Here is a 5,972-nt window from a genome sequence, read left to right as displayed (position 1 = left end):
CCCCTTCCATGTGACGTGCCACGGCCCCTTACTGGAGGGCTACACAGACCCTCCAGAGCTCATTCCCCTGCCAGGTTCATTGCTGGGTGTGCATTTTGTTTGTGCACCCAGCAACGGATATGGCTGGGAAATGAGGACCGGCTGGAGGAGGAGGGGCATACCAAGCAGCTCCCAGGAGTTGGGAGGCTCTGAACCTGCTCTGCCCGATTATCGCTCTTGCCCCTGCCAGTGCCCCAGCTTTTTCGATGATGACTCTGGGACTTGCCAACCTCGAGGGAGGCATCTAGGCACATAAGGAAGCTGCTTTATACTGAGTCAGACCCTCGGTCCATGTAGCTCAGTATTGCCTGCGCTGACTGGTAGCAGCTTTCCAAGGTTTCAGGCAGGCGTCTTTCCCAGCCCTCCCTGAAGGCGCTGCCAGGGATTGAACCTGGGACCTTCTGCATGCAAAGCAGATGCTCTTCCACTGAGCTACGGCCCCCATCCCTGTTCTCTGTCCCCCAGACTGTTTCCTCTGCTCTAAAGAAGGCCTAGGCTAACTGAGCAAAGAGGCACCTTTTCCAAGTGGTGATTCTCTTTACTGAGCAGGAGGAGAGCAACTGGGCCTCTCCATCCCCCACACAGCATCCCTCCCGTGGCTGTTGCTGGCATCTCTCTTACATTTCTTTTTAGAGTGTGAGCCCTTTGGGAACAGGGAGGGAGACATCATTTAAAAAAACACACACATTTCTCTATGTAAACTGCTTTGGAAGGTTTTATCGAAAAACGGTATATAAATATTTGTAGTAGTTGTAGTTCATAATGCTTCTTCCAGTCTAACACTGCTTTGGAATGGCTCCAGCGAAAATCTCACAAGATTTTACACCCTATATAGATATACTCTTCTCTTTTGTTCTGATGCCATGTTTAATGGTTGGACTGTGCCCTCTCTCCTGCCCCGCCGGCCCCCCTTAATGGTTGTTCTTATTCTAAGCTGCTTTGAGTTGGTCCCAAAAATGGTGAGACAGAAATGGTTGAAATAAATGATGAAGACATAGTAGGCTGGTTCTCACAATGGAAAGCTGTGGAGGACAAGCGTCCACTCCTGCCTGGCTTCAGGGGCTGTGCGTGCTGCTGATTTATGGTCACCTGTCAGCAGAAACCTAGGTAGGAGGCGGGGGACGCGATCATGTGGAAGATGGGAACAGACTCCAAAGGCATTTCCTCCATCCTCAATAATATGCTGGGTGAAAGTGTTGGGGAGGGCATCATCATCAGAGCCCACGCCCACCTCCTACTCTCTCTCTCTCTCTATCTATCTATCTATCTATCTATCTATCTATCTATCTAACTGTCATATTTATATACTGCCCCAAATGCAGGTCTCTGGGTGGTTTACAACAATACAATAAAAACAACAAATAAAAAGGTTGAAACATTACAACCATTTAAAATTTAAAACAAATTTAAAACTATTAAAAACTATCACACTATTAAAATAGAATCTAATCAAAAGCCTGGGTGAGCAAATGTGTCTTCAGTGCCTTTTAAAAAGTTGTCAGAGATGGGGAGGCTCTTATTTCAGAAGGGAGAGCATTCCAAAGCCTCGGGCAGCAACGGAGAAGGCCCGTTCCCGAGTAGCCACCGGAGAAGCCGGTGGGAACTGCAGACAGACCTCTCCCGATGATCTCAGTGGGCGGTGGGGTTCATAGCGAAGAAGGCGTTCTCTTAAATATCACTTTCCCCGTCTCCTACCTAGGTTTTGGCTGACAGTTGACCAAACATTGGGAAGCTGGGTAGGATGCCAGTCAATGACTGTGAGAAATGGCTCAATCAATAACATATAAATGCAGGGAAACCAGCAGGGAGGCAGGGATGTTGCATAAACATCCTCAAGTATGAGCTGAAATTTAGCCTCATTTCGCCCCCCTAGTAATGAGTTAGCAGTCCAGGCCAGGCCTCCTTGGACCTCTGGGCCCTTCCCCTTCCTGGGTTTGAGCCCACCAGGGGCGGAGCCACCTTTATTTATTTATTTATTTATTTATTTATTTATTTATTTATTTATTATTAAAACTTTTATACCGCCCTTCCAAAAGGCTCAGGGCAGTTTACATTAAAACACCATTAAAATCAATTAATCATTAAAACAAAAAATATAAAACATAAAACAATAATTAACAATTAAAAACATCATAAAACAACAATTAAATATTCAGAACTATTTAAAAACAAGTTTTAAAAAGCTGAAAAAGCCTGGTTGAAGAGGTGTGTTTTCAGGTGTTTTCTGAAAATTGTCAGAGATGGGGAGGATTGTATCTCAGCAGGGAGCGCATTCCACAATCTCGGGGCAGCAGCCGAGAAGGCCCATCTCTGTGTAGCCACCAAACGAGTTGGCGGTAATTGGAGACGGACCTCCTCAAGTGACCTCAGCGGCCGGTGGGGCTCATAGCGAAGAAGACGCTCTCTTAGATACCCAGGGCCTAAGCCGTTTAGGGCTTTATAAGTTATGACTAGCACTTTGTATTTTGCCCAGAAACCTATTGGCAGCCAGTGTAACTCCATCAACAAAGGAGTAATGCGGTCTCTCCGAGATGACCCAGAGACCAACCTGGCTGCCTCATTCTGGCTGCTGCATTAGGCGAATGGGTTCAAAGAACTTGGGCCTCCACCAATCGGGGGCCGCTCCTTGCACTCCAAACACGCCCACCGTGTCTGACGTTAGACACGGGGGCGTGGCTAAATGCTCACTGTGTCTGACATCAGAGGCAGGGGGCAGGACTGGGGGCGGGGGCTGCAGTGGAGGTAGCACCTGGGCTGCCGCTTGGCTCCCTCCATGGCTGGAGCCCACACCTATTGAGCACAAGGGGAGGTGATGTTCACTGTGGCTTCCACAGCAGGGGCTTTTTCAGATGGTGACTTTACCATGACTTTACTGTGTGTGTTTGTGTGTGTGTGTGTGTGTGTTCGCAAATTGGCCAGATTTACCCTGAAGTCAGTTTGACATTTCAGAGAGCACTTCACACACGATTCAGGTTTCCCCCTCTGTATTGGAACCTAGCACAATTTATGTCTGAGATTTTTTTTTTTTTAAATCACCTTTTGGCGTCAGACTATCTGTTATCTGCCCTGAACCCGCAGTCAAGCTTTGTGGTAGACCTGCGTAAAGCCTGCTGTCTGAAAAGCCTCCAGGGCCTGCTCAGCTGGCCGGAGGCCGATGCTGGCCAGATGGCACGTCCCTCCTAGATGCCATTCAAGATGGGGAAAGAATCGGAGGCGTTGTTTCCATGTGTCCGCGGAGGAACAGCAGCCAGCTTTTCATTCACATTTTTTATTTAATCTGACGGGCTTTGAATTCCTCGGCTGGTCTATATGAAGATTATGAACTCACTGGGAGCTACGGAGAATTACATGCGTTCAGGTGAAATGTAATCCTTTATCAAAGGGGCTTGTTCACAGCATTCTTTCCTGTCTGTGGCAACAGTAGCCCCTGCTGAACTTAGATGGCCCAGACACACAAGGGCAAAGCTCTGTTTAAAATAATACCTTCACTATGAATTTATATCTATCTATCTATCTATCTATCTATCTATCTATCTATCTATCTATCTATCCATCTATTTGGCATTTTTAGTTCATCTCATCCCATAAGATGGAAGAACGTCAGTTGACAAGCACATGCAATTCATACAAAAGATCCCAGGTTCATCCCCTCAGGCTCTATAGATCAAAGCAAAGACCCCCAGTTCCAACCTTGGCCATTACATCTGGGCTTCCTGGCCAACTACATCTGGGGACCAGGAAGCTGAGGAGGAGAGCTGGAGAGCTGGTGAGGAGCAGGAGGAGGGGAAGGAGGAGAGCTGGTCTGGTGGTAGCAAGCATGAATTGTCCCCTTTGCTAAGCAGGTTTGCATTTGAATGGGAGACTCCATGTGAGAGCACTGTAAAATACTCCCCTTAGGGGATTAGGCCACTCTGGGAAGAGCACCTGCATGTTTGCATGCTGAAGGTCCCAAGTTCCAAGCTTCCAAGGCAGCTTCCTATGTTCTGAAGGTAGGCTTACACTCCCATGAAGCAAGGCAACTGCAGCTTTGGCTGGGCTTTGGGGTACAATTTACAGATAATCAGAAATCAAAGTACACAAACTGCCTTTCTGTTCTGTAAAGAAAAGTAAAATCTGCCGTCGAGTCGATGTCTCCTGGCACCCACAGAGCCCTGTGGTTGTCTTTAGTAGAATACAGGAGGGGTTTACCATGGCCTCCTCCCGCGCAGTATGAGATGTTGCCTTTCAGTACCTTCCTATATCGCTGCTGCCCAATATAGGTGTTTCCCATAGTCTGAGGAACATACCAGAGGGGATTTGAACCAGCAACCTCTGTCTTGCTAATCAAATCTTTTTCCTGCTGTGCCATTAGGTAGTTCTGTACCGTAGCAGTATTGTGAGGTGGGGGGAGGAAATAACCCAGGATATTCTTAAAATGTTCAAGCACCATCACTGCCTAATTAATACCCATGCCCATTCAGTTGGGCTCCTCAGACTTGGTATTTTAGTCTGCTGATTTACTGAGTCTCCTATCCCAATTTGTCTTGCTTTGAAGACTGTCCTTGAGCCAAGGTTTTCTATGTGGATAATCATGAAGAAGAGGAAGTTTCCAGGGCACTGGCCTGTGAAAGGTGAGCTTGTGATTAATTGCCCTGTCATAATTTCTGGAATTCTGCCCTCCCCCTTGGATCCCTCTGATTGCATGGGGGAGTTTTGAGCTTGGCTGGTATATTTGGAAACTGCTAATAAACACCCACTTCCTGTTTTCCTTGCTACTGTGCACAAGTCGTAAAAAAGAACTGGCTTTCCCCTCTCAGCTGCTTGTCCGATTTGCAGACGGAACTAAGTTGGGATAATCACCATCGTGCGTCTTTTGCCAATGGGGCTTTCTCGCAGCTGTTAAATGTTTTTGAGTTTGATTTTATTTAGGTCTCCGATGAATGTTTGTGCTTTTTGGTTGGAGCACCAGAAGAACTTGGCTTTTCACTGCAGCAGAACTTTTTGTTGACAATGTTCATTCTCCCTCACGGCTCTTTGCAGAACACCCACATGGTGCCATCTTGCTCTCTCTCTCCTTCTTTCTTCCCTTCCTTGAAATCTCTCCTGGAAACCCAGCTTTCTCATGAAGCCTTTGGCTTCACTCTCCAGGCCTCATCCACAACTGAAACGATGCTTAAGGGCACCTGTAACTGCATCTGTGCACACTTGGGGTGCTCATGGGCGGTCCGTGCATGAGGCAAGGGGAAGCGGTCAGCTCAGGTGGTGGATCACTAGAGTGCCAACAGTGCTGTAAGACCTCCCCTCCAACCACCAGAGCAACTCTTCAGAACTTTGCAAGAAGCACCTTTCCTCACATTCCTTGCAAAACTTCCAAGATGCATGAGGAGAACAGAGGAGGCTGCTGCCAACCTTCTCTTCTCCCTGCCCCATGACCAAAGTTTACAAGGGCCAGTTTTGAAAAGGGGTGATATCCACCAGGGACATGAAGTGAGGCAGCATTTGGTGCCTGGCTTCAGGTTTCACAATACTTGCAACATAAGAACACAAGAACAGCCCTGCTGGATCACCCCCAGGACCTATCTACATGCCAACATCATGCTTCACACAGTGACCCACCAGGTGCTTCCGGGAAGCCCACAGGCAAGATGTGAGGGCATGCCCTCTCTCTTGCTGTTGCTCCCCTGCAACTGGTATTCCGGGACATCTTGCCTCTGAGGCTGGAGGTGACCTATAGCCCCCAGACCTACAGCCATTGACAGACCTGACCATCATGAATTTGTCAAAGCCCGTTTTTAAAGACATCCAAACTAGTGACCATCACCATATCTTGTGGCAGAGAATACCATAGATTGATTATGTGCTGTGTGAAAAAGTACTTCCTTTTGTTGGCCCTAAATTTCCTGGCCTTCAGTTTCATGGGAAGACCCCTGGTTCTAGTGGTGTGAGAAAGGGAG

The 5,972-nt window shown here is 47.6% G+C and overlaps 1 non-coding gene across 1 annotated transcript; it reads right to left on the bottom strand.

Moving 5' to 3' along the window:
- Nucleotides 1-409: 409 nt before the first annotated feature.
- On the bottom strand, nucleotides 410-479 carry TRNAA-UGC (transfer RNA alanine (anticodon UGC)). The gene has a single exon. It is a non-coding gene; the product is annotated as a tRNA-Ala (tRNA).
- Between the last annotated feature and the right edge of the window lie 5,493 nt (nucleotides 480-5,972).

Source organism: Hemicordylus capensis, chromosome 1 (assembly GCF_027244095.1).
Source record: "Hemicordylus capensis ecotype Gifberg chromosome 1, rHemCap1.1.pri, whole genome shotgun sequence".
Taxonomy (NCBI): Eukaryota; Metazoa; Chordata; class Lepidosauria; order Squamata; family Cordylidae; genus Hemicordylus; species Hemicordylus capensis.
The sequence above is the reverse complement of the archived record's forward strand: the minus strand, read 5'-3'. Positions and strand labels throughout refer to the sequence as shown.